Source organism: Mastigoproctus giganteus, chromosome 4 (genome assembly GCF_048544385.1).
Source record: "Mastigoproctus giganteus isolate SK-2022 chromosome 4, ASM4854438v1, whole genome shotgun sequence".
NCBI lineage: Eukaryota > Metazoa > Arthropoda > Arachnida > Uropygi > Thelyphonidae > Mastigoproctus > Mastigoproctus giganteus.
The window spans coordinates 176437500-176462191 of NC_143578.1; positions in this window are offsets into that span (position 1 = coordinate 176437500).

The following is a 24692-nucleotide window of genomic DNA, read 5'->3' on the forward strand; positions in this document are numbered from 1 at the left end:
GGTTTCATGAGACCTACAATTCCACACACGTACAACTTTAACCTTCTCAGTACACTTAGTTATATTAAAATACCTTATAAGAACGGATCAAGTTACTGAGCCAGTAGTCTCTTCTTCATGTTTCCTCCTAGGGGAAGGAAGCAGTCCATGGAGAGAACAAGGAGCTATAAGATGTGCGTTGTTCTCGGAAGCTGAAGATACTGCTACTTTGGCCAGTAAAGATCGATACCTCCAGCTAGTCACATCTATTATTGACTATATCCGACTGGGGTTGGTCCCTTAACTACTTTCTCTTTCCCCTCTCCCACATGGCCCTACAAAAACCTTTTTTTTTTCTCTCTCCCTTCTTCTTCCAACTGCTCGTTCGATTTTCACTTAAAGCGGCCTCCGACGTGTGAGATGGCGGCACGACAGATAGATTCACTTTAGGGAAGGGCATAAAGTAATGGATGGTGGTGGGTGGCGATCTGTTTCACGACGAAATTTTTCCTGCTGGAATAGGAAGCAGCTTTTTTGTTTGATGTCGCGATCATTGTAAGGGGCTACTTATAGTTTCCGTTTATGGCTCACAGTGTGGAAATACGTGCAGTTCATATCATTACCGAGAAGAGGGGAATGGAGGGGGGTGGAAATGAGATGTGGGAAAAGGAAACGAAAAGGCAAGAAGGACTGAATCGCAGAACTTTGATTCTTATGAAAGAAATTATTATTTCAGGTGAAATCTTGCGACGGCCACTTTCATTTTCTGTGACATGTAAGAGAGTCAATATGGCCTTCATAATTTTCTAATTATGAAGTTATATTTTTCTAATTTCAAATCCCATAACTATTTTCTTTGAAATTATTCACATGGTTATTGCTGTTTAGACCAGTCAACCATATTCTAAGTTTTCTAGGTTTCTCCGTATGTTAACAAATAAACAGTTTAATTTTTTTGAGTACTTTTATTTCCCGTTAGCTGGAAGCATGTAATTTGTCGAAGAAACTCCTGAAATGTTCAGTCACCCTTCTTATTGTGAAAATTATGAATACTAAGTCCTTTTGGACCTTGACAACCTCATCGCAAAATTTTTGTGTTGTTGTTGTTCAACGCTCCCATCATGCGGTTCCCATGAAAAACTAGTAAAATCATGCAAACAATTTTAGTGAACACACCTTTGATTCGTGTTTTTAGTAATGTACAAGGGTAACAACATAATCCACATCTTTAAATTCCGTTACTTATTTAATGAATCTTTGGATTATCAGCTTTGTAATGATATAATTTTTGATATGGCTCCAATAAATTGATCATATCTTATAAAGTTCGAACTGATTTTGTTGCAAATGTTCAATTTTAATTTATTTTAATGCTGCAAATGGAAAGTATCCAATAATTATTGGAAACTTTAGAAGATATCCTATAGAACGTATTCAATAATTATTGGAAACTTTAGAAGATATCCTATAGAACGTATTCAATAATTATTGGATACCTTATATAGTACCAATAATTAGATTTTATACTAACTATAACTATAGTTAGTATAATATCTACACAATTTTCAAAAATTGCACCCTTCCTTTAGTTTTGATATGTATTTAGACGTGCGGCTAATGTTATCTAAAATTGTGTAATATATTTTTATCATGCATGCGTACGAAAGAAAAGTTCATTTTTAGTTTACTTTGCAAAAATGGGACGCAACTTTTTGAAATCACTATGTCTGTATCTGCTTTTCTCTCTAATAACATTTTGTGCTTACAGTCTGATCCAGATAGAATTATAAATGTATGTGAAATGATGCGTTATTCGGATCTGCTATCTCGAAACAAGATGGCCGTCATTCAGTTAAAATAATTTTTCTGTTTTTATTCCGGGATTCCAAGTAGGGTCATGGGAGTTTACAAGACATATAGAATACACGAACAGCATCGTATTTAAAAATTTCATGGACTTGAACCACAATCAACTCAAACGCGTATACGTCTGCCCTCTCCCGTTTGATCACTCGGCTACGGCGACCTGTTTCAGAATAAATAAATTTTCTGTTTATATTCCGAAGGGTCACATAATGTCAGAGGAGTTAAAAATATTTTTAAAAAAATTAAACAGTAAATACTACAATCCGGTAAGAAAAGAAGAAATACTCGCATACTACAAGAAGAATTTAAAAAGCTAAACACTTTTGCAGAAATAAAAAAACAAAGTTGGGCGCCTCTCAGGTTCTGTGTAAATGTGTTTGTTACAAACAGAAGCATGATTATTACCAGAGTAACTAAGGATGTTCATGTCATTCCATATAAATAGATCTAATACTGAATCTAATCACAGGCTCTCTAAATAGATAGTTGGTCAGGACTTTTTTGTTGCATTAACTGCTTTTACCACAGTACACTAAGTTAAGTTGCATGAACAGTATTCTTTTTAACAATAATTAAAGATAAATAACTATTAGTTATCAAACCTATCTGTGGTTACTATGGTTAAGCTTTATATACAGGTGATTCACAACGATATAGCATATCTTCAAGTGCCAATTTCTGAGTAAAAAAAGTTCCTATGAACATCAGTTCGATTCTGAATAATTAAGGAGTTATTTGATATTCACAGATAATCACGATTAACATTTGTATTGATGGATTTATCGTAAACTCCACTGATCTGGTGGTTGTGCCGGAGTATAAACAAGAATTCGCCATTGAAAATTGCACTCATAAGTAATGTGGCCTTGACTGAACATAGCTTTAGTGCAGAGCAGTGCTATTCCTTTGTATTCCTATGTTACTTTCAAGATGCCTTTTTCATTTGCAAGTGCTGAATATATCAATATGGTGTATATTTTTGTGATTGATTTTATGGTGGATTTTGTAATGGAAAGGCTGTTGCTGAATGCCAGCAACCTTTTCCAAACTGCGGAGTTCAAAATCAGTGTTACTAAGTTTTCCAAAAATTGTGAGATACCAGCTCACTTCCCAGCATTCAAATCTTGTATGAGTGTGCAATTCGACAAGATGTGGCTGAGAAATAATCCTGTTGAGGTCATACAGCACAGTCTTTGTGACAGTACATGAAGGATATTCATGTATCTTGATGTTTCCCAACAAAGAGTATGGAAAACACTACATACAGTAGACATGTATCCATACCATGTGCAGCGTGTTCAACGCCTTCAACCTAGGGATTCTGCCCGACAATTTGAATTTTGTAACTGGCTGAGCGAAAATTGCTTTACATTATTACACCGTATTTAATTTGGTCAGAAATGAATCTCCATATCACTGTGGAGAGTGTTAATGTGTTGTATGGAATCTTCTATTATCAGTTGACTGGTCCATCTATTTTTGAGGGTTGTCTTATTGGACAGGTCAGAGGTAGAGTTCAGAGGTAGAGAATAGCACCGTATTAGCAGTCACCTTGACTTGAACCACTGTCAATTGAAACTCATGTATTAAAGTACCGTCGCGTTTGGCGAGTAGCCTACGCACTATATGTTTTAGAACTCTTGTGTTTGATGTCTTATTCAATCCACATAGAAAGTGTGGGTGTGGAAATGCTAGGTATCCTGACGAAGGCTATTTTTATTTCGACCTGCTCTCTCGAAACAAGGTTGAAGCCGCGTTCATTGTTCTAAGTGGCAAGTAGCTTCCATTAGTGTATTTGTATCTTCTTGCTTTGAACTTATTGTTTTTAGTTATGGTTTTGGATTTCTTCTGATGGTTCGATTTTAATGAAATTTGGAATGGATATACAAATATTTTTAAAAGGCCCAAATATAAAATTTCCTGAAAACCGACCTAATGGGAGTAGAGTTATTACCGGTCAATATCTGTGTGATGTGAATTTTAACATTCTTTTTACGAAATGTACTAATTTGGTTAAAACTGTGACTCCTCTTGTTTGCCCACTCACAGAAAACGTTTTTAATTAAGAACTATTACATTTTAAGGTTGCAAATAGAAAATAACTTACTTAATAAATGGAGAATAACTAAATTTCAATTAGTATAAACTGACGTAAACTGAAGGTAACGCCTTTAATAATTTAAATTTCACTTAGTTTATTTGAGATACCCCCAACCTTAAATTTAATTTGACTGCCTCAAAGTATATTTTTATTATACTACCTTTTTTTTGTAATACTGTGTATGTCATTTATTTCTCCATCCTACCACTTTGCAAAATGAACTTACTCATTAGTGGTACACTGTCACGCGCTGGGAACTCGCTCTAGAAAACTGATGAGAGTTTTCTCTGATGTAGTTCATTTCGAAAATTACATCCTTCATACCCTTGACAGACATTGATAATTGCAGAACGAATTTTATGTTATATAAATGCTATAATTAGATAAAATTCTCAGAAATTAGCAAAAAATTATAAAAAAAAATTTGATAATAAAATAAACTGGTCCAGCTTAATAGTGAACAGCATCATGGAAATTGACTCTTCTAAAGGCAGTGGTTATACCTTTACCATTTATTTTTAGTAACCGTTCCATATTTATAACCATTGTTTATAATTAATTTTCAAGTTGTATCATTTTATTATATCATAATTTTATTTGAAAAATGTTTGATAAATTGAACTTTTCTTTCTTTCGGTTCTTTTTACCAAAAACAACCGAAGTATTTCTATATCTTTCTTGGCGCATTATAGCTTTAGTTGCTAATGCGCCAATAAAACCTCACAACCAACCAACTATATCTTTCGCTTTCATACCTTTTCATGCACAATTTATCGTGTTTTTTTTTTTTTTTTTTTACTATTCTACTTTTCTTACTTCTTCCTTAAAGATGTTCATATTTATTATAAACTGTTCTATGCCCTGCATTTTCTCTCTCTATCCATGTAAGCGCAGGACCAGCGCTAGGGGTGCTAAAGTACCTGCTACAAGCACCGCCTAAAATAGGCGGTACTAGATGCGCTACTGCACACATATATGAGTATTAAGATACGTACGATATGGATTAGTCGTCGTTACAAGGTTTTGCTTCAAACGCCACAAACGCTAGTGCCAGCCCTGTGTTGAGTGACAATTTCCCAAGTATTATTTATTTCTTTGTATGCCAGTTTGCATCGAGCCGTTCTATCCCTCTGTTCTTTTAGTTAATTCCCTCAAGGCGCCAGCGGTAGTTTTGTAGTAACTTGTTGGCACGGAGTACGGTAGGTTGTCGGTTGGGGTGGGATATATATATATTATAAAATCTTTATTGAATGTACCAGAGTTAGTACCACAGCAGGAAGCCAGGGACTAACAGTTCATATCCGGATTTAATGCAGTGCATTACATTACATTTCAGGTATTATATTGCATTACTCGCCGTGCATTACATTTCAGGCGCGTTAGCACATAGTAATAACTCAATGTCTATAACAAGAAAAACAAAAAAAAAAAACACAATTTCCGAATATCTCTTGGTTCAATTTTAATGAAATTTGGGAAAGCTCGACAAATCTTTCAAACAGAGCTAAGTATATCAGCAAAAAAGGTATTGTGTCAGTAATAAGCATTCTGAAACAAATCCTCTAACGATCGACGAAAATTAAAAATATAAAATAAAACTTTATTAAAAATACAGCGAAAAATAAAATACAATAAGCTGCAGCATGCAGATTCCATTTATTGGATCTCATATCCGAACTGTGAGTGTGTTATATTGACGAGGCAGAGCTTAGGCTTTGTATCGCGTCTCGTAGCATGAGGTGGTATTCGTCAGGCGAACTTCTCCCTCTCTGCTGTTGCAAAGCATTGGTGTGAGCAGTTTTTTTATTGTAATTCACGTTCCAGTGTTGAAATTTGGACCGCGCACATGATTCTCGTCCTCGCTCCTGGTTGGAAGCCCTCCTTATAAGTCTGGCGGGTTCCAATGTTAATGCAATCATGGAACCCGCATGCACCCTATTATGAAAGTGGTTGTTTTTACATGACGAGAAATGGCAAGCTTATAACGTAGCAAATGTACGTCGTCTTATTTCTGCAGAGTCTGACGGCTGATGTTTTGTTCCCACTCCCCTTTTTTTCTCTCCTTTTTTTTTTTTTTTTTCACTGTTCTCGATCTACATTGGTCTGTTGTAGCACATGTCGCGGTAAAATATAACGATGTTATGTCATACTAATTGTCGTCAAAGTTGGTAAATAAACACTTCGCTCCAAAAACTTAGTATATATTTTGTTTTTATCACTTTCAGTACTTTTATTACTTTTAGCATTTATCTGTATATTTTATTTCTGTCTGTCTTAGCTTCTATTCTTTATAAAGTTTCCATATACTGTACTTTATTTCGCACTTTTTTAAAATAAAGTTTAATTTTATATTTTTACGTTTCGTAGGTAGTTACATTATTTGATTTGTTTCTGCAGAGCTAAATGTAAAATTTCATGAAAATCCATCCGCTAGGAGTCGAGTTATTAGATGCAGATGGATAGACAAAGAAACAATAATTAATAATTGTTGGCTTTCTTCTGTTGGTTCGATTTTAATGAAATTTGAGATAGATATACAAATCTTTTTAAAAGGCCCAAATATAAAATTTCCTGAAATCCCACCTAATGGGAGCAGAGTTATTACAATGAGGACGAAAAAATAATAATAATAATTGCTGGATTTCTATTTGTCCGATTTTAATTAAGTTAGGAATGGCTGGATAAACCTTTTTAAAAAGCCAGAGCATAAAATATCATGAAAATCTACTGGTAATTGAATTGGTTCATGCAGATAAATGGACGGGCAGACAGATGTACATGGTGAAGATAATAGGCGCATTATGCATATTTGGTAACGCGCCTAATAAAATACATGTATTAACATTGCATAATGAAATATATAAAAGTATATAAAATATGCGTACGTACCTACATCTAAGTATGCATAATCTCCACCATAACAAGACGTTCAAAGTTAGGATGGAACAAAACATTCACCGACGACCACCAGCCAAGACAGGCCAACAGGTGGACAAAAGGTTAGTCTACTGGAACCGGCAGCAAAATAGAACCAGTAGTCTTGATAGGCACTCCTACATGACAGCCACGTTGGGAGAAACACCCGCCACATCGGGCAAATTGGAAGCAAGAGAAGCACTCAAGAATACTCCACCTGTAGACTTTTGTGTGCGGTCGAGATTTGGATATTAGACAACATTTGGATCTGTAAAAAGGATCTCCAAGGTCGAGCGCGTCCATTAGCGTTTGGTACTAAAGAAGGAAGCAATCTCAGTCGACTGTGGGGATCCTTGAATGCCTCCCCTTGGGAGATTTTCAAGGGTCTGTGATTAATCTAGTTAGCATCTTAGGTAGTTACATTATTCCGGATAAGTCAGCTTGGGGAGGTGAAATTTCCATACTGTCCTCTTCAAGAGGACAGTATGGAAATTTTATGGACAGTATTGAGCCACAAAGAGCTGATGCGAAGATGCTGGCGACAAAGTATCTACAGGCATCTTACATGTAGAAGTTTATTTTTCACTATCCAGCGGAGACTAGCTGATTTTGTGAGTTTTTCGATATGTTATTGGAACAGGAGCTTGGAGTCGTAAATGACTTCAAGTTTCTCAATGAAATGAAACGTTCTTTATGGGGGAAGGATTCCCAGTATTGAAGAGATGAAGTTGGATGGGTTATGATTTCATGAGAATATTATTTGTGCAGATTTTTCCGGATTTATAGCTAGGTTGAAGGGACGCAGATAATCTACAAAATTATCTAACTTCTGGTTAATAAACCTTTTAGTGTTAAGAGGATCATCCCAGGATCAATTCTCGTAACTTCACATCGTCACCATAAGTGATTATGTTACATTTCTTGATAGTGAAAGGAACAAACAGATCCATGAAGAGAATTGGGACGAGAACACCATTTTGGGGAACGCCAGAAATTATTGATCTCAGTCTCCTGCAGGGATCATGCTTGAGAATTATGGTTCTCTGAGAAGGTCGCTGTGGATATCAAATCGTATGTTTATAATGTATATGTATCGAAACGTTATATTGTTTCAGTCTAATTTTCGAGGTTCTCCCACCCCTAGTCATACCAGTACATTGTAACAAAATCTCTGAATCCCCCTTTCTCCTCCTCCTCTCAAATCAGACTACAAATTAAAGATATCTCCCCCCTCCCAGTGTACGTTCTTATGAAAAGTATCATTTCTAAATAACAGGATTCGGTTTCCGAAATTTATGAATGGTTTTCTGCAATTTGCTTGTCACAATTACATTGCTTTTGCTGTTTTCTTCTTTCTTTTTGAAACATTTCCTGTATATAAAGTCTTAATTAGTGCAATACAGTATTAATTTAAATAAACAGTAAATATCTGCCTGTTTGACTTTTCGAACGTTCATTTGCTCCGTGTGCATTATGTTCTACATTTCCTTTTTCTATATTTTTATCTTGTATTTTTCTATTTCTTTGGTTACTACATCCTCTTCTTCTGCAATAGTTTGTCATATTTTAGTACTACTGCTGGTACAAGCGCTATAATTGCATGACAGTATCAAAAATAAATAAAAAATAAAAAGTTGCTTTCCTTTTTTTTTACACACATAATGACGCCTATAGAAAGTGTGCATTTTCCTGAGGGAATTCTTTATACGTCATTTAAATTTAAAATTTTATCTTTCGCCCTTCGTTAGACTATCAGCTTTACAGTCTAAGAAGTGTCACATGTTAAAAACAGCGTTTTGCTAATTTTTTAAGTCCATTCAGTCGGCCCACGTGGATAGCACAGTTGGTATAATCATCGTCCTCCCCACACCGGGTCGAAAAGACCTGAATTCGAATCCCATCAATACGCGAGGAATTTTTATGATATCACTTGAAACGAGAGTAGGCCCTCTCATGAGATGATCGTCATCCACGAGTCATGTTTCCTGGACCTATTGCAGGAAGGTTCAGCAGTGTACTGAACCTTCTTTTCCCCATTGTCTACTTTTTCCGAATGAATCACAATTCACACGACACGACATTATAAAATTTTCACAACGATCATCAGTGGACATGGAAAAATCATCCAGTCTTAACATACTTTGGAACATTTGGGTTGGATTCATTGGTGACTACCTAATTGGTCCCCCCCCCCTTTTTTTTTTTTTCCTTAGCAGTCAAAATCATAGGCATTTCATGGAAAAAGAGCTACATGCATTGGTTGAGGAAGTTTTCCATTGGAAACATGTTAAATATGGTTTATGCTTGATTCTTTTCTTTATGAGTACATTTTAGCTTCAGTGCTTGAAAATGTTTCATAAATAAGTATCCTTGTCATTGGAATAGACTTGTTCCATCGTCAGGGCCTGAAAGCTCACCGATCCAAATCTACTGGTTTCCTCCTTACAGGGACACTTCAAGGCTCTTGCTTACACTGCCCCAGTTCGTAATGCACAAATTTTCTGAAAACGTATCATAGATGGTTAAACAATTCGAAACAGTCCAGAAATTTTGGAATGTGTTCCAGAATCTGTGAGAAGACTCTCTGAAGCGTGTATTGCTGCTCAAGGGGGCCATTTTGAATATTTTTTTCTCTTATGTAGACGGAAAACTCTCATCGGTCACTTACAATTTGCATTAATTACTTAAATAAAACAATTTAACTTGGCAGATGCCAAGCGTTTCTGGATTGGGATATATTCTATTGAGCACAGGAATGAAAACAAAACCCATAGGGGTTTTGTTTTCATTCCTGTGCTCAATAGAATATATCCCAATGTTAGACGAAACAAAATTCTTCAATGACACTCTGCATACTACTGTTGAAAAACCGCTTATTTATTCAGTTCTCAACTGTGATAGAAAAGTACAAAAGTACAAATGAATTCTAGGCTTGCGAATGTTTGATTCGGGCATTGTTAGGAAATATACCACGAAAGTATCATAGCCTATTGAAAAGATGGTTAGAAACCCTTGTTCTGTCATAGTAAGTTGAAAATAATATAACAACAATAACTCCGGACCTATAAAAAAATCAAAAACTTTTTACCCATTAAGTGATTAGGTTTGATAGCGACGTACCCAGAAAATTTCTTTAGCAGAGGGAAAGAGCTCTTATGTTCCACATTGGTAGCTTTCACAAGCGTAAACACATGACAGTACAATTATATAATGTTCTTGGGGTTAGCCCCACAACACTTCCCGTGGGTGCGCTTATAATCCTTGATTGACTTATATCACGATGAGTTATTACGTGATAAGTTACGACCTGTATTACGTCGGAAGCAATTCGAACTGTTGGAACGCAACATCATGTATCTTCAGGACATTAACAGTGCAGAACCCCGGGTGAATGTTCAGCAATTGTTGCATAACTGGGATTAGGAGGTGCTGTCACACCTACCTTATTATAATTCCATGATTACCTTTATGTTCTCTCAAGTGAAGACACTACTTTCGGGACACATTTTTGATTCTGCTGACGTTATCATCAGATTTCATCACTTGGGCACTGCCAGTTAAAGTGCTGTGATTGATTTTTTTTTTTTTGGTAGTTATTGGCGCATCGGCTTCTGTGGCCATAGTGCACCTCCCAAGGTTTTTTGCAGTACTTTGATCCAAGCCCGAGGCGGGATTCGAACCCGCGACCTTTGGGTTGCCAGGCAGGCGCTTTACCCACCCGGCTAGCCCGGTCGGCGCTGTGATTGATCGTCTGCCTCACCGATGGGAGAATGCGTCGATCTTTGTGATAATTACGTTCGGCAGAAGGATAGGTGCGGATTGTTGTGGCATATCCTTCTAATGATTGATTATAACATATATCATTACTTAAAAAAACCTGAAAGATTCTCATGCTTTTTTCTTATAAGCCTTTTCATGTTTAATACGAATTGATATTCCATTTCTTCAATGATTGGCGCCTCCGTAGCCAGGTGGGAAGGAGCAGCAATGCGTAGCACACACTTCTTGATTAGACCGGGATTCGAGCAGCCCGTCACCACCAAATACGGAGGATGCGGAAAGGTCAGGCAATGACGACCGCATATTCCCGGAGCAATATGGCCTTAGTTGCTAATGCTCCTAAAAAAAAAAAACAACCAAATAAAAATCTTCAATGATTACTGGAATTTTAAAATGTTAAATGTGAGTAACTGCAGCAATGATAGAATGCAGCCATTTAGAACAGACTGATGTAAGAGCCTTGCCGTCATTTATTTTACACATGATCCCAGTGTGTAATTTTCTTTTCTTTCTTTCTTTCTTTTTTTTTTTTATTTTCTCTCTCTGTCTTTTTTTTTTTTATTTTCTCTCTCTGTCTTTTTTTTTTTTTTTTGTGTTGATCTGATTAATGTTCGTAACTTTCGGCGGATGAAATCACATCAAAGCGATATCGGTTATCGATCAACAGTAGTACCAACTGTAAAGAGAGCAAGTTGATTTTAGTATAAATGATAACGGTATTTCAGATATATTTTCCCATTTTTGAGTTTTCTAAATTATTTATAAAACTAAATTAATATTATTTTGCATCATAAACTATTAAATGGCTTTCAACATCAGATTTGTTGAAGATGTTCTTTTAATAGTGTTTATTTCTACAAGTTAACAGGCATATAAAAGTTTTCAAAATCTTGATGGAGTAGAGAAGGGGAGGACCGAATCAGTTTAAGCTATTAGCATATAGTTTTTAATTTTAAATTGAAATTAGTTGATGAAGAGGAAATCCCCCTTCCTTCCCCAGACACGCACTTTGTGTTGAGTTAAGGGTGTTTATGACCAATAGTTCAAACAGGAAAAATTATTCGAATAATTTTTACTCCTAATAATTTTTGCAAATACAAACATGTATTTGCAAAAAGAATTCTTATTCTTTTTGTAAATACATTCTGATGTCCAATCATTGACTTATTATAACGTTTATTATGTTGTCAGAGCATTCTTAGATTAGTTTTAATTTTTAAAAGAATGTATAAATCATATTTCTCTTGCATAATCACGTGTTTAGTGGCTACTGTCTTGAGATTATGTCAACGTGCGTGCATTCTCAGTACTTGAAGTGAGTTGGATCGAATTATTGATGTTCTTAGACAAAGTTTAAGAGTTTTTAAAAAGAAATAGTTAACACGTCAAATATACGGTACGTAATATGTATGATGTGATTATATGTGGAGCTCGCGAGTAACACAGGGGCTACGATCGTTATTCTCTAATAACTGCATAGAAAAGGCCCGAGTTCGAATCCGAAATATGGCCAGAGGAACCGTTATGAGTTGTCCAGCCTCGGGCGACGATTATATGGTTCACTCTCACCTCACCGTTCCCTTTACTTGAATTTTTTGTCCACAAGATAGCCATATCGATCACGGAACACACGTGATCGATGACCAAGAACTTAAATATGCATAATAATTGTTCTAAACGCTCAAGCACTGTGATGACAGCTACCGGGTTAGATTTAGAATTTTAACTAGACAGAAGGGTCCACTTGGCGCTAGTACATCGTATGTAGCCCTCGTGGGCAGCACAGTTGGTAGAATTGCTGTCCTCCCCAAACCGGGTGGGTTCAAATCCCGTCGGTGACGTGAGAAATTTTTATGGCCTTCTTCACAACGTGGCTGAGTTGGCCTCAGGTGAGGGTTGCAGGGTTTGTTCTCCCGGAAACTCAGGTTTTTCGTCCAGCAAACAGGAAAATCGACTACAGAACATACCAAATTTACAGCCATAATACTGGCTAAATGGCCTAAATTGCTGATGCACCTAAAACACTACAACAACAGCATAGTGTGTATAAAATTGCGATTGCTGTATGGTGGATAGTTTGCCTGTTTCTTATGGAATTAAAAACTCAAGTTTCTGGTAGGGAAGAGGGAGGTTGTTTGTTTGTTATTTGTTTTTTAGGAGCATTAGCAACTAAGGCCATATTGCTCCGGGGATATGCGGTGGTCACTCCCTGACCTTTCCGCATCCTCCATATTTGGTGGGCACGGGCTCGAACCCCGGTCTAATCAAGAAGCGTGTGCTACGCACTGCTGTTCCTGCCCACCTGGCTACGGAGGCGGCTCCCCATATTGTATTGCGATGTCAACTGTGCACAGTGACCTGTTGTTGATCCCTTACAACGCGCTTCACCCATCGCTCACCACAAACATCCACTTTGCGTAAGCCTTTACAGTTCTGTCGGTGGAAGGTGGTTTGACTCGTTCGACACCATTCTCTGTGCAGGTTAACCACAGTGGACCGTGAGCAACCGACAAGATGTGCCATTTCTGATATGGAAGCACCCGACGCACAAGCTCCCACAATCATGCCATTTTGAAACTCCCTGATATCTTTACTACTTCCTATAAGTGCTACTTTATCATTTTGACTTGCACGATCAAATACATATTGCCACTGCTTTAGCGAGGCAGTTGTTTGGCTTTTTGGCATAGTCCATTACGGATGGGGTGGTCATAATTCAGTGATCACTGGGTGCATATAATAGCAATATAATATAATAGCAGTAGATTGAATTTATCATTATAGAAGGATAAGCTCGAAAATCTAATCGCAACCCAGGGAAACGGGAAATAAATGCACTGACAATAAAAAGCATTTAGAAGCTGAAACTCACAAAGGAGCAATAAAAGTGAAATAGAGGAGCCGAAAAATCATCTAAATGTAGGGAAAACGATAAAATGACTGATGGAGGATTATTCACATTTGGTCATTCTCAAGCTACTCAACAGCATAGAAAACCAAAGAAATCGCTGACCCTAAAATGAGAAACAAAGCGGATTGACACAATAAGAATTGATTAGTATATAGGACAAGCCATATTACAGAGCAGGACAAATAGTGTTACTGGTGCCATGAATCTAACACTGGACTAGAGACTGTGTCGCTAGTACTCCTATTCGGTTTTAATACAAGAAGTGAAAGATGAAAAGTTAATAATGATTGGGAAGGTGAGAGAGGTTCACGCTTCAAACAATGCGATAAAAATACTGAATATGCTACAAATAGAAGTGTGCAATGCACCAGGGAAAAGACAGAACAGGTCTAGACTACATTTAAACTAAATAAGACTTTCAGAGGAGCCCATAGCGTGGTACTATTTAGACACATATTGGACTCAAATCAAAAACAACATGATGTATATAAATAGTTGGTGAAGAACAGACGAAGTAAGGGTGCTTGGTGGAAGATAGCCTAGGAGATGTGTCTAGTCGGATACTTATCGACTTTGGAGTGTCTCGATCCCTTCTCGCCTGGAACATAAGCCTGAAGTATAAGGACACTAAACGAACGGGTAAAATTTAGCCATGGGGAGAATACATTGCTTAATACCTCATTGCCTTTGCCCTAAAGTGAGGAGATAATAGGGATTTACCCATAAAGTGTGTAGTCTGATAACGTAGCCATTGACAATATGGATGTCCCCAGGGTAGTCTAGTGGTTATAATTACTGTTCTCCTATACCAGGTGGAAAAGTTGGAATCCCGTCAATGACGAGAGGAATTGTTATGGGCCTTGTTCACAGCGTGGCCCTGTTAGTTGGTCTTGGGTGAGGGTCATGGTTTCTTTTTTTTTTTCGAAAACGCGGATTTTTTTATCCAGCAGAAAGCAAATCGGACTGAAAAATACACGAAATATACTTACGCTTCTCATAACCTCAGTTGCTTTGGCTTAACGCACACCTGACAATATGGATAAAGAAATAAATTAGAATAGGATATAATAGTTTTATAGACTTGCTCAGAATGGCCAATGTATCAAATACTAATTTGTTCTAAAAAGGAACAAATTAGTATTTGTTCCTTTTTGATGAAGAGATTAGCACTGAAGCCAATGGCTTTGACTGTGTCACTGAACAAGTCGGTACTTAAAAGAGATGAGGGCACCGATAATATAGAAAAGGTGAAATTACCTGAAGAAATAGCAAAATTAATTTTTAATATAAGCACATTTTCACTGAAAAGATATCAGAGTTGGGAACAGTTAATCTAATAGAGCCTGAAATATATGGGATCCAAGAAAATCCTGCGTTTTCCACTCAGTACCATTTTCCCCAAGCCCTACAAGGAAAATTGAGAAAGGAAATCACGGCAATGACGAAAACGAGAACTGAAAAATATCATAATTTTAAGTGGAACAGCCCACTTTTAATAGCAAATAAGGCAAATGAAGAATAAAGTAGCGCTGGATCTCGGAAAAATAAATTAAATAACCCAATTCATTTTCCAAATATTTCGTAAATTTTAAGTAATTTAGAAGGTGCTTTTATTTTACTAAAATGAATTCTGATTATTATCCGATTCCACTCCGCCATTCTGGATTTTTTTTTTTTTTTTTTTTTTTGTAAATTAAAATATTTTTTCCCCCAAAATACTTTTTGATAAGTACGAAATGAAAAAAAAAAAAAAAAAGCTTTAAGGGGCAATAAATTCAGCTGCCCTTTCATTAGGTTAAAAACACGGCTTTTTTTCCGAACTTACTTGACCAAGGAGTTATTGAATACGTTATTATTTACTGTTCCACACTAGAAAAGCATAAAGAAGTAGTTTAGGAGGTTTCAGCATGACCATCAGATTCAGATACCTGCTTATCATTAAAGACATCAAAGTGCAAATTTTGGATCCCAGAAATTGATTACTTCGGTCACGCTATCTCAGTTCTTTGACTTAAGCCCAACAAAAGATATATTGAAACTATTCAAAATTTAAAGCCTCCGTAAACAGATAAGTGAGAGACATGAGAAGAGTTCTTTACGTTGCTAGTTATTGCAAAAGATATATAAAGATAGTGCAGCGATCATGAAGTTTCTGACTGTTATTACAAGGAAGAGGAACAAATTCATATGGAACAGTGACGCAGAACAGACTTTTTTTATACTTAAAAAAGTATTGACCCAGAAACTTGTCGGCTCACCCAAAGCCAAGAAAATCTTTTCATTTGACACGATACTTTAAACAACACCACAGTAGGAGTTTGGAGCAAGAAGGGTTGGACAGGAAGCCCATTGGAAATTGTAGTAGACGTTTAGGAAAACATGGGAGAAAGATGAGAACCAATAAGAAAACTTCTGTCACGGTAATGATTCTGGACTCCCAAAAATAATAAGGAAACTGGAGCGGAAACTGGAATCTCAAGAGAAGTAACTGAGAAGGGGAACATGGTTGGATGGCGGGGGAGGGGTTGAGACAAGAAAGAAATTATTTTAATAGAAGTCGAGAGTGGAAAGATAGTAGTTCTAAAAGAACTAAGTAGTTCTTTTAGTTAGGATGGCTTCTGAATAATTTACTTGCAGATCCATTATCAGTAATATGAGGTACTTTAAAACATGTGAGAGAGTGCCCCACCGTTAATACTAGGAAAAGCTAGACAGAATTGTAAATGGTTACTACTGCACCTATCATGAGTGCAAGATGCGAAATGAATTTAAGGGCAATGCCCCACTACAACCACACATAAATCTATTCCGGACATTTAAAGCAACTGCCAAGGATCTTGTGGAATCGCTTCCCAGCTCAAATCAAGGACATTGATACATACGACTTAGGTATGCTGACACGTTATCCTGAAGCCATTCCATTGAAGGATCAGTCTGCATAGGCAGTAGCCAGGGCCTATCTGGAAGGGATACTACACAGATTCGTATAGATAAAGTAATACAGTTTTAAGTGACAAGGTCCATAACTTTTACCTGAATTAATGTTACAGTTATGCAAAGTGTTATCCCACCTAACTAATAGGTTAGGAGGTAATTGGGATAATCAACTACGATGTGCGCTGTTTCAATTCGCACAGTTATTCACTGCAGTGTGGTAGAAAAGCCAGCTCATCTGTTGCTGGCGTTTCATCCAATATTTATATCCCATCTGACTGATGACATTAGCAAACCAAAATATGAGGAAATCGCAGCATTCAGAAGCCTTGGGACTAAGTAAACAGAGGCAATCACTGGGAAACACAGAGGCAAATACAGTGAATATTTTACACAGCACAATTGATCACTTAACTTTTCTGGTCGACAGCATCAATCAACCGAGATTTTCGATCAACTGTGCTGCGGTCGAAGATGCTGTCGATCGCAGCACAATTGATCGGAGGTTGGTCAACTGGAAGAGAAATTGTGCAGATTGGAATGTTAATCTTCTGCTGACGTAATCCACTTTAGACAGCAATGAACTGTGCTGTGGTCGACATCATCATCCTTACGCAATTGGCTACCTATGGATGTTCCAACACCAAGAATTCAATAGCGATGCTGCTCCGATGGACAATGATGGAATATGGAGGCATGAAGGATGTACGTATACAGTGTACAGATAACAGTGCTGTGGAATAAGTAAAACTTAATAAAAATTGTGGAGCATCACTTTCGGAGCTCTTATACCACTGACTGTATAAAAAAAATTCAATTAAGCAGTCAGCCTCATCATTGAAGTCACCAGTCATATCTGCTAAAATTTTTTCTCGAAGAAAATTGTTAAATCTTAACTATATGTTAAAACATATTAAACTGTAAATCATATAACATTATTAGCATAGTAATACGATTAATACCATTATTTGCATAATAAAATCCCGGAAAATGTGGTGTATATATACAGTGCACAAGTAATAGTGCTGTAGAATAATAAAGCCTTGTAAAAGTCGTAGGCATTACGTTTGAGCGTCTCTTGTACCATCGTCTTTATACAAAATTTTCAATTGAGAAAAATTCAACTGATGGAGAAGTCAGCCTTATCTTTGAACTCAAGAGTCATACACACTGTCAAAATATGTCTCAAAGAATTATTTTTAATTTTACTAAATTTAAGCGTTCAAAGAAATCAGAGAGTACCTTATATAGTATTATTACTCATTCCTTACACTTTAAGGATAAAATAGAATGATAGGTAAAGGACAACTTGTCAATTGGATAAACTCGTAAGAAAAATATGGTGAAGATGAAGGCACTTTTTCTAATAAAAAAAGCAAGTGTGCGATCTTATAAAAACAGAGCAAGCAAGTTTTTTTCCACCTACCGAACTCTAAACAAACAGAATTTGCCAGCCTCTGAGATCACAAACATTTGCTGTGTCTCATTAACGCACCTGATAAGATGACTGAAACCAATGAGCAGGAACGAGAGAGAGAGAGAGAGGGAGGCAGAAAAAATAATAAACAGAGAAAGAGGAGGGGGTCCTCAGCGAGTGCCAAAGAAGTCCTGGTAATTGTAAAGAACCTGGGTTGGTTTTATTGAACGTGCCATCTGTGGCACACTGTTTTCGGTGAGATATACGTTCAAAGAACGAGAGGCTGTACAAATAAATTTACTCCGAAAGAAAGGAAGATAAAGTAGATTTGAGGAAAGAGAAGGAAGTTAAGCAGTGCTGCTTAACTTCCTCTTAAAACACTTGTGCACGAGAATTTTAACCACATGATTATTTCGTTTTAAAGTTTATTCGAGGGTGTGATTTCAAATGGGAAAAATGTTTTTCCCCGCATATATAATAATTCAGTAATTTTTTTTTAACTCTCCTTGCAGTGGTTTATCACTGAGGCAATGGACAGAATATGATAATGAGAATTTATTCAGCCCGTGTGTGTGTGTGTGTGTGTGTGTGTGTGTGTGTGTGTGTGTGTGTGTGTGTGTGTGTGTGTGTGTGTGTGTGTTCTCTTTCTTCAGTACATCTTGTACAAATCCTATACATAATTTTTCTTAAGTTATTCATAAGAATGCAAATTGTAAATATTTGCTGTACCCTCTAAGTTTTATTAAATGGTTTCCTAAAAGCATTGGCAAAAATTTCACTTTCAATTGTAGCGAACATTTTGCACTCCACAAGCGTATAAATTATCAAATTAACGATAATATAGTCGAATTTGAAAGTTATCCTTTGTAAATTGAAGCGAAATGTTGCACATAGATCACGTAATTGATGTAAATACAAATGAGCACTGCGCGTATCCTCCTTATGCTTCTTTATTCTTTGTATAAATATAGGTGGCGTTAATTGGAGCTAACTGACCCTACATCACTCCGTTAAATTGCTCGTGAACACTATGAAAAACCTTCCCACATTACCTATCCGTCTCCTCTATCAATTTGTCTAGTTCTTCCTTTCAATTTCTCCCAAGTACTCACTTCCACAACAACAGATGGAAGTTTGTTCCAACGCTTGACGACCCACTGGCTGAAGGCAAACTTCCGTACATCTACCATGCGCCCATCGTCATCGCTAATATGAATTTATGAGAAATGCCTCACGTGTGTAGTTTGAGCAAGAGGAAGAATGTCATGCACTGAGCTTGCTGAATCCATTCAAATCCTTAAACACCTCAACTAGATTACCTCGCAGGTGCCTAGTCTCCAGACATTGTAATTCGCAGAACAGAAGCCTTTCTTGGTAACAATACCCTTTGTCGTTCCCCAAGCTCGTTGTCAATCTCTACAGCCGTTCTAGCAGTTCTACATCCCCCTAAAATGAGGCCCCCTCCAGACCTGTATGCAGTACTCAAGGTGCAACATAACCATTGCCTTGTACAATGGGATAATCACCTTGTCCCTGCTGGCAAAGATCCTGTATATCATTTACAAAACCCCATGAGCTGTCCCGACAGCCTGTCTGGATTGCTCAGAAAACGTCAGATCTGATCTGATTGCATAATTACCCCAGTTTTTTTTTTTTTGTTTTTTTCATTTTCTACTACCCTGAGTGTAGTACCACACACTTGACACGTTAATCTGGGATTACGCGTACCTATATGCAGTACCTTGCATTTGTCAATGTTGAATTTCAGCGCCATTTCTCAGCATGTGTGCCTAATTTTTCTAGATCTTGTTGCAGTGGCATGCGAAATACACTTGCTAAACTCATCAGAAAAATGGACACACCTAATATAATGGAAGTAAAAGCTTGTCCTAGGAATCCTCCGAGAAACCAAATGAACCATAGGCTCACCTTCGGATTAGCCTGCCTCCATTTGATGTTCCCTGTTAATTTAAACATCATGAATGGATTAGGAGCGGGTCTAGATGCTTTTGTTGATAAAATAAATTCTACAACAAGAAGATAACTGAAGATTTATACTCCATCATCCACGTTCAGTGCTCCTCATGGTGAGCGAAGGCCGCGTCTCGGTGTGGATTTCCATGTTTTCCATTTCAAAGTCTTTGTGACCTATTAGATTAGTGTTATGAATTAAATATGAAAGATGAAAGAAATTGTGCGTATTCCTAAATAAATGCTGTTTCAACATGATCGTACATAATTTAATAATGTATAAACTTAGTATGCAGAAAATAACATGAAGTAGTATCTAAATATATAAGATTAATTTAATGAATTGATTGCGTTACGTAACTGAACTTTATGTCTGTAATATAGCACGATATATGCATGAAACTCACTTTGTTTCCTCTCTTTAATAGATCGTTTTCTGTGTAGATTATATAATTGTTAACAGATATTTATTTAAAGTATACCCAGTAAAATAAAATAAAATAAAATATTTCCAGAAGCTTTCGGAACTCGTGTCCCTTTCTCAACTGACAGAATTTTTGAATACATTACAAGCAAAGTGTGGCACGTTACTCATTCGTCATTGTTGTAGCACGGACGTGTGCTGCCTTGCGCCAGTGATCATCCATCAATAAAACGGTTGTCTCCAGGATTGGATGTATACGCATGCCTTTCTGGCGATTTAATGCCTTAGGGTTGTTCATTATGTTTAGTGACTCTAGCCATAGGCGGTGGCGAAAGTGTCGCGCGTGGTCCACTATCTCAAAGTCGCGCTTGGGGTCAAGATCGTGGTTGGTAGCCCAAAAATGTTCTGCAAGCGCGGACTGGTCAGTTTCGGCAAGCCGGATTGCTCTGTCGTGTTCCGTGAGGCGATCCTGGAGACGTCTCGATGTCTCACCTACGTAGCAACTGTTACAGGCCCTACAGGTGATACGGTACACTACATTGCTGCGTAAGACAGGTGTGACAGGGGTCTTCACACTGGAGACAAGTGAACGCAGGTTCCTACCTGGTAATTGTACACATTTTATGTTGTAACTTCTCAGGATCTTCGAGATACGTCCTGACACTCCTGGATAGTACGGAATGTAGGCGGATGATATGCCGACTTGCTTCGGAGGTCTTGGGTTGGAAGTAAGTTCTTGTGCCTGTAACAAGCATCTGTTTAGTACATGGGATGGATAACCGCATCTGGTTAAGTCCGCCTTCACACGGGAGATCTCGTTACGTCTAATTGTGTCGGTGCTGGAATGGCTCCAGGCCCTGGAGAACAGGGTGCGGGCAGTGCTATTGAGATGGCTTGGAGCGTGGCCGGACCCGTAGTTGGTGAATTGACCGCACCACATGGGTTTGCGGTATACTGAGGTCTCTAGATGTGGGCCTACGCGATGCACTAGCACGTCCAGAAACGGGAGCGAACCGTCCACCTCTGATTCTACGGTAAACTTGATGAAATTGGATAGAGAGTTGAGGTATTCTAGTAGTACCGTTTCAGAACCACGTGGTATTATGGTAAAAATATCGTCGACATATCTACACCACGTTGTAATAGGTGTAGGTGGGTTCTGGTGTATCTGCTTCTCCAGATCTTCCATGGCGATGTTAGCTACTACGGAACTGACAGGGGCACCCATAGCAGTGCCATGTACTTGTTTGTAGAGTGAGTCTTCAAAGGTGAAGATGCTGCTAGAGAGGCATAGGTTGAGGGCGGTACAGATGTCATCAGTGGATAGTGACGTCCTGGATTGGAGGCTTAAGTCGCTCTCAAGGAGCCTTCTGGCGCAGTGCACGGCCTGTTGGACGGGAATCGAGGTGAATAAAGAAACCACGTCAAATGATGCCATGACAGAGTTATCAGGGATTGAAATGTCCTTAATGGTGTTAATGAATTCACTGCTGTTTTTAACGGTGTGAGATGTATTACCTATAAGAGGCGAGAGGAGGCTCGCGATGTGTTTGGACAGTTTGTGGTGTACAATTACCAGGTAGGAACCTGCGTTCACTTGTCTCCAGTGTGAAGACCCCTGTCACACCTGTCTTACGCAGCAATGTAGTGTACCGTATCACCTGTAGGGCCTGTAACAGTTGCTACGTAGGTGAGACATCGAGACGTCTCCAGGATCGCCTCACGGAACACGACAGAGCAATCCGGCTTGCCGAAACTGACCAGTCCGCGCTTGCAGAACATTTTTGGGCTACCAACCACGATCTTGACCCCAAGCGCGACTTTGAGATAGTGGACCACGCGCGACACTTTCGCCACCGCCTATGGCTAGAGTCACTAAACATAATGAACAACCCTAAGGCATTAAATCGCCAGAAAGGCATGCGTATACATCCAATCCTGGAGACAACCGTTTTATTGATGGATGATCACTGGCGCAAGGCAGCACACGTCCGTGCTACAACAATGACGAATGAGTAACGTGCCACACTTTGCTTGTAATGTATTCAAAAATTCTGTCAGTTGAGAAAGGGACACGAGTTCCGAAAGCTTCTGGAAATATTTTATTTTATTTTATTTTACTGGGTATACTTTAAATAAATATCTGTTAAACTATGGACCCCAGTACTCCAGGCCCATTTGTCACTATATAATTGTTATTTACGCTCTCTCTCTCTCTCTCTCTCTCTCTCTCTCTCTCTCTCCAGTCTTCGTATAAGACAAAGTGAATAGTGTATTATAAAGATTGTAAAAATAGATGCACAACCTTCTAGCATATGGGTTGTTCAAGAAGGAAAGAATAATTTCTCAGAAAAATAAACGGATTCGTCCATTCATTCCTGTGGGTAATATCGTTGTAGCACAGCGGATGCGTTCGCTCATTTGTTGCTGGTTCTAGATGTTTGTTTTCTCTTTTTCTGATAGAAAAATACTGGATTTTTTGAAAATGTGACTTGTTTTGTCTAGTCTTAGGTAATAATATGAATTTCATACGAAACTTTAGAATGTCAACCAAACGGCACTTGATTAAAACTTAAAAATATCAACCAAACGGCACGTGGCTAAAATTATAAAATGGCAAAGTAAAAAAATTCTCTGTTATATATCGAATCTTGTTGGTATTCTTCTTGAGTTACACAATTTAAATTTGTGGGCGTAGGCAGGGGTTAGCTGTTAGGTTTGTGGCACGTCTCTCTTCGTGTTCTATTATCAAAAAAGTCGAAAACTTTTTTGATAATAGAATAGATCTCACCGACTTAATTCGACTCATGCAGCTATAGCGTGTCCAGCTCATAGTGCGACCTTCGGACCAAAAATGTTAGTAAACTGGTGTATAGTGCACCCAGCAACATTTCTTACCACGTAATTTTTTCTAGATCTTTACGAACAATCCCCCAGGATAGGTGGAACAGAAACTTTTCTGCTCATTTTGCACAATCCATAAGAAATGACTGGCAGAAGTATATCTTTTGAGAGTTTACTGATGGCCATCTTCCTTCGTTTAGCATGACAAAAAATAATGAAAAGCAAATACAAAGGCCTCTCTCTCTCTCTCTCTCTCTCTCTCTCTCTCTCTCTCTCTCTCTCTCTCTCTCTCTCTCTCACACACACACACACACACGCACTTAAAAGAACCTTTAGAAAGAAGAGCTGTCAAATTCAGGTAGAAGTAATTTATTATCGACATACCAAGATAAAGGAGGCTGAGAAGACAATAAAGTTCAAACTTCAGAGGAGTATCGATTTCTTCACTTCTCCTTCACCTCGTTACGAAACACACCAATAGTTTTCTGTGCACTGGGGAAATAAGATATCGCTACCCTTTGACTTCAGACAGTTAAAGCAAAATATACTCTTGTAATTTTCGTTCTCACTGTTTTTAGTTATGATTATAAAAGAAAATACCTTCCCTTTTTCTTTCTCATAGGCTGTGCGTTCCCTTCATTAAGTGTTGTTAGTTGTTCTGTCATAGGACACTTTTTCAAATGACTTCTTCCTTTGAACATGCTCTGAGTATTGAGCAGATCTGGGTCAATGGTGGAGTTTTCACTTTTGAGACACCCTAACCAAAATTAGTTCTATGGCTGGCCGTTGGTGTAAAATATACAGTTGTGTTCACACTCTGGAAAAAGAAACCTAAACTGTTACCTCCGTTCAAGGTTTATTATGAGTTCGTTTTATATACCTACTTGCACAAAACATAATAGAAGTGTTTTTTAATTTAAGTTAGTAGACTAAAATAGAGTGAACAAATATATTTTAGTCTGTTAATGATTATATCAACAACTAATGCTCTTGACATCAGGAGTGTTAGTTTCCGAGTGCCATGTTCGCAGCGAATACCATCCTGCTCTGGAATGAGCTGAGGATTGACCTAGAAAAGCTATGCGGGGATTGAGCTCATCGGGTTCAGATCCTGACTGAAACTTTTAGTCACCTACAACTCTGAACACGAACAACACTCTAATTAAGGGTTCTTATTGAACTGCTGTTCAATATCCCCAACGATATTGACGGTGTCGAGTTGTCCTTTGTACGAAAGATATGCAAATACAAAAAAAATGATTTATGCATAAACCGTATTACATCCGCTTACAACTTGAGGACTTTAGTGATGCATAGATATGCTCTCCCAAACTGTGAATTCCATAGTCCACCTTGGAAAGGTGGACTTTCAGATAGCCACACAAATTAAGACGTTATGAAGTGCTCTTGCAAGCCTGAGTCTCTTCATAGACTGTCATCCTGAAAATTGTACTGTTGGCTTAAGTACCTATATACTACTCACATTCTTTTTATGCCTGGTTAAGTATTAAGATCTTCACATGTTTCCGTTCAATGGTGAAAGTAAGAC